Below are 15,739 nucleotides of genomic sequence, written 5' to 3' on the forward strand. Positions count from 1 at the left end.
ACCTCTGCCTTAGCTCCACAGAGCTGGGATGCCAGCACACCCCAGGCACCCCATGTCCCCAGAGCTACCAGCACTGCTCCAAGTGCTGGCGCTGCACACAGGCAGCATTACTGCCATCCTCCTGCCCTCCTTGAATGTGGAACCATAACAGGTATGCTCACAAACGCCTGAGTGAAAGTTAATGAGGTTGCCATGTGTCCACGCTTAAGCATTGGCAGCTGTATTTAGTCTGACAACTTCAGGTATTACAGCTCCAAAAGCCACAGCCAAGACCCAGGTCCTCTGTAGTAACGCACGTTCTAGCCAATGGAGCTCACAGCCTCAACACACCATGGGATACAAAAAGAAACCATTACTGGACAATACACCAGCAGCAGGGTCAGCAACAATGCTGGACCTTTACAACTCTCACACCAATATGCCTTCTACTCTGGTTCACACTGTTTCAAATCCATCATCTAGGGCAGTCATCAAGGAATAAACGAACTGACAAAACATCTCTGACGGGAAAAGCAATTCTGATTTACGAGCATCTGAATTGCAATATAACCAAAGAAACGTATTCAGAACTGGTAAAGAAAATGTCAGTGTCCTTTATTAAAAAAAAAAAAAAAAAAAAAAAAGATACAAAGCTTGGATGGAATATGGTTTCCTGAGCCTTGGCCTTTGAGGATAATCAAATTTGATCGCTTTCTAATTTGCCAGCCACTCAAACAGAACACCATACCAAAGACCTGCCTAACAGCAGCATGTAACCAAAATGTGTATTTGTAACATCAATATTGCTGCATTGCAGGTACACTGACAAAGCTGTACATCAAAAACGTCCACCCATAAGTATCTATATACCACCCGCTCCCCTAAATTCCCTATTGATTATTTTAATTCCTCATTTAAAACTATGTAACTCTCAGTGGCTCTTCTTGTCCTCCCCTTACCCTAAAGGTCTTCAAACACCAACTGACCCAGATCTTACCACCCTGTTACTGAAATCTCTGCGGTCTTGATATCTGAAGCAATAACCACATCCCAAAATCTATAATCTGAAGATGCGTGCTGTACTCCTCACTGACACTGTGGATTCCCTACTCTTTGCTACAGATTATTTGATGGAAGGTCAGACAGCTCGAGATTTTTCTTTATTAAACTTCACTATCTGAAAGAATTACATTCAACTACCAGACCTGTAACTCATTTCACTGAACAGGAAGAAAAAGGATTAAATTAAAAGACAAAGAAATGCGGAAGAGACAGAGATAAACCTTTTCCTAATCATAAAAAATCAAATTATATCACACAAAATCAGATCTTTTGCACAGAAAAACCCTTCCTCAAAAACACGCTTCTCCCTCTACAGCTAGAAGAGGCACAAAGACCTGCACTAGAAGTTGTGTTCTGTCACAGAAATGACTTTACACTGTGACATCTTTCAAATCCATTTCATGAAGTAGACTGTTTTCCTTTACCGGACCACCCCATCAGTGAATCCCACAAAAGTTAATAATAATCAAAGATTATACTGCTCTGTATCACTCAGAGAGTACACATCTCTCCATATGCCTCTAGAATTTGTAAGCTCACTAAGAAGAGACGTATCCCTGAAAAGAAAAAGCTAATGACAGATTATTTTTCCATGACTATTGGTATGTTCTTCAACTCTTTTCCATCCTCACATTACACACTACTTGTTTTAGGAATTTTCAGCATGGTCATTATATAAACATTAAGCTTTCTAATAGGTTACATTGATTATTTGTCAGTAGTCCCAGACAGAATAATTTCATTTGTAATACTTGTTGAATTTTTCAGTGCCTCTCTGATAACGATTAATTTAGAAACACAATTATTTTTTTTCAAAATCAGTTAGATGCTTAATGGTGAAGCTTGGTGAGGTTTTCCACAGAAATATAACATCTGCCACATGCCCATATTGACACCATTCAGGTGCATGCCACAGGCAGTCCATATTTTTCATTTTGCTTTTATATAATGAACACTCACAGTTTACTGGACTTTGGCATTTCTGCTTCATAATGCTACCTTAAAAATAAACAAAAAACATTCCCTTACTCATCAATGTTTCTGACATAAAAGGCAAGACAATGAAAGATTACTGTTTTCTACAAATAACTTCTCTTCCCTTAACATTTTTAAGACTTGGATTCAACGGTATTTAGGTTCCCAAGGAAAAATTAAAGAATTGCAGAAAATGTAAAGAAAATTAAAGAGCTACAGACTCATTAAACTAACAGCTAAAATAATTCCTTACAGCATACACATGCTCACCTCTTTGCACGTGAGTAGCATTTAAGCCACGAGATAGAACCAAGCTCTAAAAAGTTTCTAAGAGGTCACAGAAGTATGGTAGATAATCATAAGTTTTTTGAGCTTTTGTTTTCTTAGAGACACCTTATCAACTGCTTCCACACTGTGATAACTATAACGGATTAGATCTATACATCATGGTTTGTAGTTAGATGCCATTCCATCCAGCTACATAAAATTTGTGAGGATTTGCAAATGTAACATGCCCATATAAAACAAATGGCCAAATAGCTGAAAGTGATGGTTGAAACAAAAAATCTAGGTGTTTAGAATTCTATATTTATGTCTAATCTTTAAAGCAGAACTGAAGTTAGAAGTAGCAGCTTTGTGATGAAGCAAGAAGAGAGCTGAGCCCAGCTTTGTTGTGAGTTGCACACTAAGCGTGAAGACCAAAGTTAAATTATTCCAAGAAATCTTGAAATCCTGGATTTCAAGATCTCCCGTATAGAATATTTCCCAAACCTTACCAGATGAATTTCCTAAGCACAACAAACTGTGAATTAGTGTTGTCAGAGAGAAGCCATGCTTACAACCCTCACACCTAATCCTACAGTATTTCCCTGGTTTAGCAATACGAGCATCAACTTTTACAACAGCAAGCGTACAGAACTTACCTAAGAGATTAACAGCCCCATAAAGGACAACACCACAGCTGTAATTTGCTTGCTACACTTGTCACCTCATGTCCTCGTGTTCCCTTCCCAACTTCCATGCTCCTTTCTGAACACTTCCATAGTTCACCCTACAATGAATGGGGGGGTGCTCTTCTTCCAGTCTCTTGTGCCATGGCTGTAACGTACCCCTACTTTACAGACTTGTTGTTACATGAGCAATGTCTCTTCTAAACCCAACAGGCATTAATTATTTACATTCCAGCAGCAAGGAGGAAGCGTGGACAGACCGTCCTGGAAAGCCCACGCCACCCAAGGGCGGGATGGCGGTGCCACCAGGGCCCCCCCGGCCCCCCCAGCCTCCTGTGCCGTGCCTCCCGCGGCGGGTACCCTACACAAGAGTTAACCACGGCACCCGTTGACGATGCGAAGTGCGAGGGACGGGAGGAGGAGCCCCGCGCAGGCCAGGCCAATAGCAGGGGAACAGCTGGCTCCCAACCGCCGCTTGCTCCCCAGCTCTCGGGGCTGCCGGGGCCCGGGGCCGGCCGGGCGGAGCTGGGAGGCCGAGACGGGGCCGTGGAGAGGCGGGCGCGGAGCTCAGGGCCCGGCCGCGGCCTGCGCAAGGTCAGCGGGCTGCGTGCGGCTGGGCGACGGGACCCGGCCCGGCCCCCGAGACGCGGCCCGGCCCCGCGGCCCAACGCGGCCTCAAGGCCCGAGCCGCGCCGCTGGGCCCCGCTAGGCCCGGCCCAGCCCGGCCAGGCCTCAGCCGCGGCCCCCCCGGCGCTGCCCTGCCCTGCCCGGCCGCTACGGGCCCGGCCGTGCTGCGGAGGCCGCGCGAGGCCCGGCGCCCCCGGCCCCCATCGCCCGCGCCCCGCCGGCGGTGACTCACCTCACCCCGCTCCGCGCCGCGCCGCGCCGCCCGCCGACGAAGAGGCCGCGGAGGCCGCGCCGCAAGGGAAGGCAGGGCCCGCGGGAGCGCGCACCGCCTTCCCCCGGCCCCGCTGCCCGCGCCCCCGCTGCCCGCTCCCGGCTCCGGCTCCTCCGCCTGGCGCCGCCGGCCGCGTGCCCGCTCCCCCCCGTAGGCGCGCCCCCGCCGGGCCCGCCGCTCACGTGACCGCGCTGTTTACCGGGAGGCGGGCGCGGCGCCGCGCAGGCGCCCGGCCCCCGTCAGGGCCCCGCCGCTCGGTGCGCTGGGGCCCGGCCCCCACCCTCGGCAGCCGCTGAGGGATGGGGCCGAGATAACGGGGCACGGCCCCGGGGTGGCCCGCGAGGAGCCACGGGGCTCTGCTGGGTGCCGGATGGGGCGAGCCGGGCGCTCCGTCTGTGTGTGGGGGAGTGGTGAGGGGTGCTCGGCTCTTGGTGGCCCCTGGTTCCTCAGATCGCAGAATTCTCTAGGTTGGAAGAGACCTCCGAGATCACCGAGTCCAACCTCTGACCTAACACTAACCAGTCCTCCACTAAACCATATCACTGAGCTCTACATCTAAACGTCTTTTAAAGACCTGCAGGGATGGTGACTCCACCACTTCCCTGGGCAGCCTGTTCCTTGGGAGGTTCTCATGCCGCCCCTCGGCATGCACACGTCTTCCTGTGGCTTTGTTTTAGGATAATTTTGACCCTTCACACCATGTCACGCAAATTCCCTCCAAAGGTGCTTTTATCAGGTCATCAGTGCCTGAAATAATCCAGTCTCCACATAATGTCACCCTGGAAAAGGACTTCTGATTTGCATTCTAACATTAAATACATATTTCTCCTTCAGCCTGATGATGAACAGTATCTGCAACCCTGACGCTTTATTGCACACACCATGTTTCAAATTGAATACCACCCCCCACCAAAAAAAAGGAGTATTAGTTTTAAAATAATAAATTATACTGTCAACGGCAATGTATTAACATTGTCTTTGTATATTAGTCTTAAAAACAGATTCAGAATGATAAGGCAGTAACACTGTCTTTGCATATTCCTCATTTTGTAGTGAAGTGCAAGCAACATCAGGACAAAATAAAAAGGCGAGGAAGTTGAAATGGGTTGGTTTTCCTTTGTTTCTTTTTCTTAGTTCAGAGTCTTTGAAATGCATGTTCTGTGGTTCTATAAAGGCTGAAATGCAGTACATATTTCTCTCACTACAATCACATTAGGAGAGGGGGCTTTAAACCTAAAGCACAGCAATACGTTTCATATTTTCAGCCAGTGCACAGACTAGTTGCAACAAGACAAAAACTTTTGTTGCAGACCACAGTTTTTAACCCAAACTGTTTTTCTCTCAGTCCTTAAATCACCTTTACGCAAATCACCATGGTTGTTTTTTATCTTTTTTTTTTTTTTTTTTCCTGTGCTTTTCCAGTTTTGAATATTCTCTCTCCAAGGCAGCCATCTCTTTAAAAGATTGTCTTATGATGGCACGAAACTGAGCTACTGAGTTGATGGCACTCATTTCTCCAAAGGCTTTCAACAAGGTGCTAAGCCTCTGATATTTATTTTCTCAAGACTATACTAAGAAATGAAATTATTGTCTGAAATGAAACTGAGTTTATTACATTTGCGTCCAAATGCATCACACAGATTTTCCAGCATTCAACCCTTCTGACATAAGCACCAGGCAAAGCATTGCTAATAATCTGATTATTGATCATTGCCCTATTCAGTTCTTTCTTTACACTTTCAAAAGACACCTAACTTTTGCTCTTCTCAGTATAACAGAGTTCATGTACTTCTCTCTGTGATGACCCACACCAGCCAGTCCCTTTAGAATCATAGTTGCCTGTCATACATAGCAAATTGCTCACCAGTAGCACCTGTGCTGTGGTTTTATTTAACATCAAAATAAAGGAGAAAAAAAAAAAATACAGCGGAAAATGTAATAGGTATTACAAACGGCTTTGTACACAATGACATCGGATCAGCTACACACAACTACAACTGTACCATCTGCTATCTTTCTTAGCGATGTTTTTATCATGTCATCCCATTACACGAGATAGTTGGTAATATTCCAGATCTTGCAAGTTGTTTCCGTTGGAAAGGAACCTATTTATTTTCAGAAAGCAGTCTTCTACTGCCCTAAGCACAAGAGAAAGCAGCAGCAGAAGGCAGTTTCTTTGCCGATACTCCCAAGTCTCTTCACAGCCACAACTCTTTCCAAGAGGTTCCTGAATGATTTTCCTTATAGCCTTCTCTTGCCGTCCATATATATTTTTCTATATATTTTCATATATGAAATATATTTTCATATATTTTTCTATAAACAATACCTTTGAAAATATGGTATACACAGTCACATTCCTTACTGGAATTAAACATGGTTTGCTTTTGAGTGTTAATTACTGAATAGAAATGTTGAAAGGCGCTGGATTGCTACATACGCTTAACTGGATAAAGAAGTTAGTGGATATGGTTGCAAACTAACATATTTCTCCCATGCTCAAGGAAAATATCCACTGTCAAAAGCCAAGATACACTATAGCAGTAGCAGTAGGCCAATAGCTATTCAAGCAAACTCTCACAATAACTTTTTTTTTTTTTTTTGTCTAGGCATATTTATTTGAATTTTCTCAGAGACGTTTGATTTAAATCATTTTAATGCCCAAGTGTTGCACTAATTTTGTAACCTATATAACTTCTTAGAATGTTATGCAAAGCAGAATTAGACTTCTGAAAGAAATTAAAATACTAGAGCAGCAGTTGCATTAATCTTCAAAGTTTACAACACTAAACAAGCTTATTTTTTATGCTATTCTGAAAAGTCATACATATTACATTGGCACCTCTTAATAATTAGATAACTGCCTTCCATACATACACAAAAAATCATTTGCCATGATTTTTTCCCAGGGTCAACAGCAAAATGTCTGTTCAAAATATCTAGGATTGGCCAGTATCAATAATTTGGGAAGCTCTATGGTTAGCTCATTTGAAGCCTATGAGCTGTATATTATCCCAAACTAGTATCCTTAACAAAATTTAAAATTTAACACAAGAACTCTTTCACTGTTGTTGTTTTTTTTTGTGTGTGTTTTTGTTTGTTTGTTTGTTTTTCAAATGCACAACAATAATAACCAGTAACCTCCTGAAATTTTCTAGTTCCATACTGAAAATGCACATCTTTTATTAAGAATAAATAAATTTTAGAAAATTTTATAATAAACAGATTTTGACACTATTTTCCTCATTATCCACCATTCCGATTTTTGCAGATTTTTGGATCAAACACGTCATACTTTGTAAAGCAGAAAATCATTCAGTTCCATGGAAATAAAGGTAAAATGAACTGTTGTTTTTAAAAATAACAATACAACTTAGTGAACTAGGGTGGGGTTCTGAAGAAAGGATGTTTAGTCATTGATTATATGACTACAAGTAGTTTTTTGTAAGGATATGAAACATACAGATAATACAAGCTATTTATTACAACTTACTCAGCTGAATACTTGAATAATTGAATTAAAGACTGAAAGACATTTCATCCCAGGAGACAAGATGGAGTTGCAGTTACTGGCAGAGATTTGTGTATGCCAGGAAGAAAAAGCCTTGAATGAAAACAAACTACAACAGCTCACATAAAACTGACTTAACTCACAAACAAGTTTGGGCAGTTGCCTATGGAATTGTTGCTCGAGTTACTAATATTCTAAACACCTGATATTTCACTCGTGTCTGTTTACCTTAATTGTAATTTCTGTGAAGATGATCATTTGGTACTAAATTATAGTAAAAACAATATATTCTGACTAAGTGCTTGTTTTATGATTTGTTTTCCCTGTATATTCATAAGGAGAGATCTGAGAGAGCATTAATTACTTTTTTTAATAAGTACAACTTTATTCAGATAAGTAATTGTTCAGATGTATATTCATTTAACTTTAAACATAAACATTGTAGTGTGTACATATATCTTGCACTAAAAATTCATACACATTTCCTGTAAGACTGTTTTCTGATTTGTGGTATTTCCTCTGCCTTTCCACTAAGACTAGACATTACATTTCTTTCGCACACATGTTCAACAATCATCCCTACGCTCTATTCCTGTTCTACAGCAAGTTGTCCTAAATGTTTTTTCCCACCAGTAAATGTGGTATTGCATCAAGTAGCTGGGGCACGGGCATGGTGCTAGAAATAGAGACTGTCAGTACACCTGTTTGCTGCGGTTGCTGGGTTGTAGGGCTGTTCTGCTGAACATCAGAGCACAAAACTCTTTGTTTTGTGACTACCACACAGAAAAAAAGCAAATAACAGGTAAAAAAATACAGTATAAATAAATAAATTTATGAATGAAGGACATATGATTTATCACTCTGAAAATCAAAATCAAATGAAAGAACTTCAAAGATACAAAATTTTAATTTGATATTGCTAGAAGTCCCATCCTCTGTTGGAGCAGAAATCTTACGGAGCACACATGCCTTAGTTTGGATTTGTCTTTCTTGGACAGACTTGACAAGGACTATGCATGGCATTCCGATCTTTCTCCATCAGCACAGTTCTTGATAATTTTCTAGGTTTTATGCAAATGCTATTACGTAGTTATATATATAAGAGAGCATATATTAAAACATACAATATCCATTGTACATCATGCTACATATACCCAGAAGCGGAGTTCTCAAATCAGCTGAGAAATTCCATTTACCTTCTCTCTACTCTTCCATTGTTACCTGTTACTGTCTCCTGCTTTTTCTACTTTGAAACTCTTCTACTAAATCCTCCAGTTGGACTAATCATTTCTAGTGTGGAATGATGACCTTATTTCATCTATTTTTTCACCTCAGAATTTGTAATTTTTATCATATTACCAGACCCAAAGTTGCTTTCCTCATTTTTGCCCCTTCTTATATATAAACCTTAAATTTGCTAATCTCCAGTTTTACAGTACAATGATTGCAGTCTAAATGAGTGGGAATCTATACAGCTACAGATCACAAACTTTTTATGCTCATGGGGATGCTGGCTGTGCAGCACTCGGCTCTGCAATAAATCCATTCCTAGCCTTGGCTTCGTGCTGACATGGACTGCTGCTCCTAATGGTCCTCTGGGAAAGGGCTTGGGTACGCAGAGAGACAACTGCAGCTGCATGGTTCAGTCCCAGCCTTAGCTACAATAGGAGCAAAAAACTGTGCTCATGTGTGCTTGCTTCTGACTTTCATGTGATATACAAACAGCTAAGTTTGTGTACGGCTCAAGTTCAGCTTGTCTCTGAACTTGAAATGCAATGAGCCAGTTCTTTCGGAATTGGTAGGCTGATGTTTCCCAGTCTCTTTAAGCTGAAAATTTGGAAGTGCTTCCATGTGAAGTATTCGCTCTCTACATTCTTATCTCCACAACCTTCATAGCCTTTGTCTTCTACTTTATATTATTCAACACTGAAGAAAAATATTAATTTAGGTTGAGACTATTCCTAGTTTATAACTAATCTTTGTTCTGTTTTCAAAATGCAGTAGTCTGAGTTCTTTTCTTTATTATTTTTTTTTCTGTCCCTTTCCCACTTTTCAAATTATGACTGAAGAATTATTTGCTGTGTTTTAGTTTATCTTAAAGGAGATACTGCAGCTAAGTGGGATGCTGCTCAGGGTAGAACACTGGAGAATAAAAGTTTAGGACTGAGGCATGTCAAAGATCCCTCTAAGGACTTCCTTATCACTAGCCAAAAGCAGATATCTAGGTGATTGGAGTAGATGATCTTTTAAGGTTCCTTCCAATCCCTAACATGCTGTGATTCTGAGACTAGCTACGAAGAAAAAAGTATTCACTTGGAGGGCAGCTGAACAAACCCTAGAACAGATGCCTGGAGAGACTGAGTTATCTCAATGGACAGACTCCTGCATAACCTGATCTAATTTTGAAGCTAGCCCTGCTCTGAACATGTGGTTGGAATAGATGACCTCCTGATATTTGTACGACCTAAATTGTTCACTAACTGGGGCAGTTAGGGCATTTCCTTCAAACCCACCTTACTGCTGCAATCCACAAAGATGTAATAACCCTTTCCAATTCCCTTTCTGGACTTAGCTCAGAACCTTCCTGTCGTGGTTTAACCCAGCCGGCAGCTAAACACCACACAGCCGTTCACTCCCTCTCCCCCCTCCCTCTCTGGGATGGGGGAGAGAAATGGGAAAGTAAAGCCCGTGAGTTGAGATAAAGACAGTTTATTAAGACAGGAAAATAATAATAACAATAATAATAATAACAACAATAATAATAACAACGATGATAATAGTACTACTACTAATAATGTGTACAAACAAGTGATGCACAATGCAATTGCTCACCATCCGATGACTGATGCCCAGCCTAACCCTGAGGAGTCCAGGTTTAACCCAGCAGACAACTGGGTTACAGCCATCCACTCACCATCCAGCCACCTCAGTGCGATGGGGAAGAGAACTGAAAAGTACAAGAACTCATAGGTTGAGATAAGGACAGGTTAATAAAAGAAAAAAGGAAAAAAGAAAAAAAGGGAAAAAAAAAAAAAAAAGCAAGTAGTAATGCTCAATACAGTTGCTCACCAGCAGCTGACTGATGTCTATCAGCTGGCTGTCCTTGCTGTATCTGCTCCCAGCTTCTTTGTTCCCCTGTCCTCCTTGCTGGCAGGGCAGCACAAGAGGTCAAAAAGTCCTCAAGTATAAGCACCACTCTGCAACAACTAAAACATCAGCTTGTTATCAACTTTGTTTTCATCCTAAATTCAAAACACAGCATCACACCAGCTAATAGGAAGAAAATTTACTCTCCCAGCCAAAACCAGGACAAAATTAAAGAAGTCAAGTTTCTCAGAGTATGAAAGAAACCTCATGTAGCAAATAGCTAACAGAGATCAGGCATCTGAATGAAGAATGACAACTGTAGAAGTAAAAATGATTGAATCAGGTTTGTAATTAAATACAGTTCAATTAAAATTTTAAGTTTGCTTGTTCTCCATCACAAGGATAGCCTGCTTAACAAGACAACATGGTTGAATGTCATAAAATTACTTGACTGCTTAAGGGTTGTGGTCAACGGTTCTATGTCTTGGTGGAGGCCGGTCACAAGTGGTGTCCCTCTGGGGTTGGTCTTGAGTCCAGTGCTCCTCAACATCTTTATCAATGACATAGATGATGGAATTGAGTGCACCCTCAGCAAGTTTGCAGATGACACCAAGCTGAGCGATGCAGTTGATACAATAGAGGGAAGGGATTCCATCCAGAGGGACCTGGACAGGCTGGAGAAGTGGGCCCATGAGAACCTAATGAGGTTCAACAAGGCCAAGTGCAAAGTGTTGCACTTAGGCTGCGGCAATCTCAGGTATTTATTTAGACTGGGAGAAGAAGAACTTGTGAGCAGCCCTGCAGAGAAGGACTTGGGGTCCTGATGGACAAGAAGCTGGACATGAGCCAGCAGTACATGCTTGCAGCCTGGAAGGCCAACTATGTCCTGGGCTGCATTAAAACAGGGGTGGCCAGCAGGGAGAGGGAGGTGATTTTCCCCCTCTACTCCACTCTTGTGAGACCCCACCTGGAATACTGCGTGCAGGCCTGGGGCCCACAGCACGAGAAGGATGTGGAGCTCTTGGAACGGTCCAGAGGAGGGCCACTAAGATGATCAGAGGGCTGGAGCACCTCTCCTATGAAGAAAGATTGAGGGATCTGTGAAACTAGCTGACAAAGTGTTCTCATGTGCAAATTTATATGAGGGATAAGATTGTGCTACTACTGTTACTCACCCCTAAAGTGGAATTAAGATTTCAGCCCACTACAAAATACACTTTCCTTATCCGTAGGTTTCATTACACTGACACGGGTTACATCCAGTGATGACATACTGACAGTATACTACTTGAGTATTTCTATGTTGAGCGTTCCCTTGTATCTGAACACTGGTGTCTGGTTTTCTACAGCTACAATCATTTGAATCAGAAATCGGAGCAGGCAACTTGATCTTCTGGCACCATCCCTATCTTTTCTTGTCAGACCATTATTTAACCACTATTACCTCACAAGGATACACTTTCCACTGATGAGTAACTTACTTGTGTTGTTACTGAGATAATTAATTATCAATGCACTGAAGACAGAATGCATTATAACAGTGGCTATCAAAACTAATGGTGTTCATACAGGCAATCACCAACAGGAAAATAATGCCGTGCTTGCTTTGGTGACCTACAGCATAAATTCATGCCAATAAAAATAAAATCAGGTTATAATTGTTAATGGTTATTACACATTAAGAACAAGGTTGTATGTTGAAAGAAATGACTTTCTATGTGGTACCTTGAAATACATATTTCACTTAGATGAGTTGGTGAGATATTTTTTATCTACCTGTAGATACCAACATTGCAAAGCGAGTTTGCTGTCCCATGCTCCCTTTGCAAAACTGTGCTCTCACCTGTGGGGAGCTTTTCATGTAGTCTGTTTTAGGCATCTCTTTTAGCATAAGACTGATTAGAAGATTAGAAGTGTAAAATTAGTTCCGGGGAGTGTAAAGAAAGCATTTACTCACATGTAAACATCCATATTTGTTCAGGAATCCCGGCTGTTAAAAAAAAAAAAAAAAAAAAAAAAAAGCTTCATTCTATTAAGACTGGAATTAACCTTACAAATTATAATTATCTTTTTGTAAGTGACGATAACCTCAGGAGAGATTATACAAATATGTACATAAAGATAGCACCATTCCAGATAGATTACTGTGGTTTCCTATTTGACAATCTCCCCTATAGTTACAAAGAATACTTGCTTAATGATGCAGCATAATTGTAACAACTCTAAAATATTAAATATTAAATATTTTAGAAATAGTATTCAAAACATTAAATTACATCACATATATTAAAAAAAAACTTGCAAAAATAGTCTTATTGATGCTACACAAACATGCAGAAACTTAAAAATGTTAAAATGTTATTCTCAAACATAAATACATAGTTCCAGAAGTTTTTGCCCCCACCTCACTTGTTAGAATGAGCAATGTTCATATGAATGAGCAACTCCTTAGTATTTTTCTTAAGATCTCAAGTTTAACTTAAAATTTTTTACTCAATACAGAATTATATATTGTCCTACCTGTTTCTTCTACAGTTAACACTACAGATGTATCTAAACTTCAGAAACAGCGCTTATCTCTGCAACTACCTTATGGGAAGTTTGGAAATAATGGAGTTTTATGGGAGGAGAACTGAAGACCAGGGAGGTTAAGAATCAAAAGGCCAGTCAGTCTCACTTGTGTGCCTGGCAAGATCATAGAGCAGATCCTCCTGGAAACTCTGATAAGGCACATGGAAAATAAGGAGGTGACTGGTGACAGCCAACAAGGCTTCACTAAGGGCAGATCATGCCTGACAAATCTGGTGGCCTTCTACAATGGGGCTACAATATGGGTGGACAGCAGAACAACTGACAGCTGGACTGGATGTGCAAAGCATTTGACACTGTCTCCCATGATATCCTCGTCCTTACATTGGAGACACATGGGTTTGACAGACCACTCAGTGGATGAGGAACTGGCTGGATGGTCACACTCATAGGGTTGCGGTCAACAGCTCAATGGCCAGGTGGAGATCAGTAACAAGTGGCGTTCCTCAGTACTGGGAGTGGCACTGTTTAACATCTTTGTTGGTTTACATGGACAGTGGGATCGAGTGCACCCTCAGCAAGTTTGCCGATGACACCAAACTGTGTGGTGCTGTCAACACAATGGAAGGAAGGGATGCCATCCAGAAGGACCTGGACAGGCTGGGGAGGTGGGCCTGTAAGAACCTCACGAGGTTCAACAAGGCCAAGTATAAGGTCTTGCACTCAGACCAAGGCGATCCCAAGCACAAACACAGGCTGGGTGGAGAATGTCCTAATGAGGAGGAGCTGGGGTTGTTGGTTGACAAGAAGTTTGACATGAGCCAGCAATATGCGCTTGCAGGCCAGAAAGCCAGCCACATCCTGGGCTGCATCAAAAGAAGCATGGCCAGCAGGTCAAGGGAGGTGATTGTCCTCTTCTACTCTGCTCTTGTGAAACCCCACCTGGAGCACTGCATTGAGCTCTGGGGCCCCCAGCACAAGAAGGACATCAAAGTATTAGAACGAGTCCAGAGGAGGGCCACAAATACAATCAAAGGGTTGGAGCACCTCTCGTACAAAGACAAGACAGAGTTGTGATTGTTCAGCCTGGAGAAGAGAATGCTCCAGGGATACCCCACTCAAGCCTTCCATTATCTAAAGGGTGGGCTACAGGAAAGTGGGGAGGGACTCTTTGTCAGGCAGTGTAGTGGCAGGACATGGGGTAATGGCTTTAAACTAGAAGAGAGTAATTTAGATCAGATATTAATAAGAAATTCTTCCCTCTGAGGGTGGTGAGGCACTGGAACAGGTTGCCCAGAGCAGCTGTGGATGTCCCATCCCTGGAGGCGTTGAAGGTCAGAGACAGGATAGGGCTTTGAGCAACCTGGTCTGGTGGGAGGTGTTCCTCACCACGGCCATGGCAGTGTCGTTGGAACTAGGTGATCTTTAACCAAACCATTCTGTGGTTCTATGATAAATATTAACTGCTTTTGAGTGCTGACTCTGAAATGCTTTGTGACTGTTCAAAAATATGTAATGCTATGTAACGTCAAATATGTTTTCACACTTTTATCAAAATTGACTAGTCAGCACTTTTGAGAATCAGGTTCAAAAGAATCGTATTTGACTTTATACATGATTTTGGATGCCTGGTCACAGAATATCTTGTTTCACTACCTTTCCCCAGAATCATTTAGGAAACGCATGACAGAACAGTACAGAGAGTCCATCAATTTTCTGCTGCAGTAATCACAAGATCATGCTCTCCCCCTCTCTAAATATTTACCATAGATATTTAACTTCTGATACAATATGCTAAGGAATCTTGTAATACTACCATTTACAAACTATACTTACCCAATCCATTCACAGTCAACTAGATGAAACACAGCCTAGTAGAAGAGAATGATATGCTATTGTGTAATTAAGTACTGCCAAGAAAATAGAATCACTTAAAGAAGTGCAACATTCAAATGATTAGGATCACTATAAAATTACATGCAACAGTATGGCATTTTCTTTCATGTGAGGTTTTAGCCTTAATTGAAGATACAGTAATTCCATTTGTGTTTCTTCCTTTTTATTTGTCAGTTCATGTAAATTATACTGAATTTTAACTCACTTTATATTTTCATGTTATCTTCATATTTTGAGTATAGCCAACATTTTAGTGCCTAAAATCTACCAGAGTTGTTATGCACAAGAAATTATATTTTCCATTACCTAGGGATTCACATTTAGATATGATTAACATAGTTCAGAAGTTGACTTGAGCTTTGCTTGAAGCTGATATGCGCATGATGCAGTTTTACTCTTTAGAGCAGTTTATGTAACTGATTAAACTCACTAGTAGGCTTGAAATAAAACAGTCCAGAGGACCAAGCTACCATCACAAACATGTTACAGCTCTCAAACTAAATGTAGCCTTCCCTCGATTTAAAATGTACTGGCATTGCACTAATGATTTAAGTAAAAAAAAAAAAATTACAAGCATTTTACCAGGACTTACTGGAATACAAGGAAGCTAAGATATGTGAATAAATTACTTTTTACCTTAGTTTGGATACCAATTAATACTGGATAACAATAGCCTGATGAACTCCTGAGCTACCAACTTTTTGTAGATTTGCAATTTTTCCCAAGTGCGGACTATTTTGACAATTGAAACGCTGATGACACTGGTCTTCATTTTAAAAGTCTCATTTTCTCAGACAAATGGACATACTGTCATGTATACACAGGAGGAGTAATAAACCAAATAACCTAGAA

The 15,739-nt window shown here is 41.5% G+C and overlaps 1 protein-coding gene across 3 annotated transcripts in view; it reads right to left on the reverse strand.

Moving 5' to 3' along the window:
* The window catches only part of PHF3 (PHD finger protein 3), a 49,273-nt gene extending 45,307 nt beyond the window's left edge, over positions 1-3,966 (reverse strand). Inside the window, exon 1 of one of the 3 annotated variants that reach the window (XM_084512617.1) lies at positions 3,826-3,966. The gene's annotated coding sequence lies outside the window, so the exon portion shown is untranslated. The remainder of the gene's footprint in view (positions 1-3,825) is intronic. The other 2 variants (XM_084512620.1, XM_084512616.1) reach the window with 2 other exon arrangements.
* Between the last annotated feature and the right edge of the window lie 11,773 nt (positions 3,967-15,739).

This window comes from Aythya ferina (assembly GCF_964211825.1).
Source record: "Aythya ferina genome assembly, chromosome: 3".
NCBI lineage: Eukaryota > Metazoa > Chordata > Aves > Anseriformes > Anatidae > Aythya > Aythya ferina.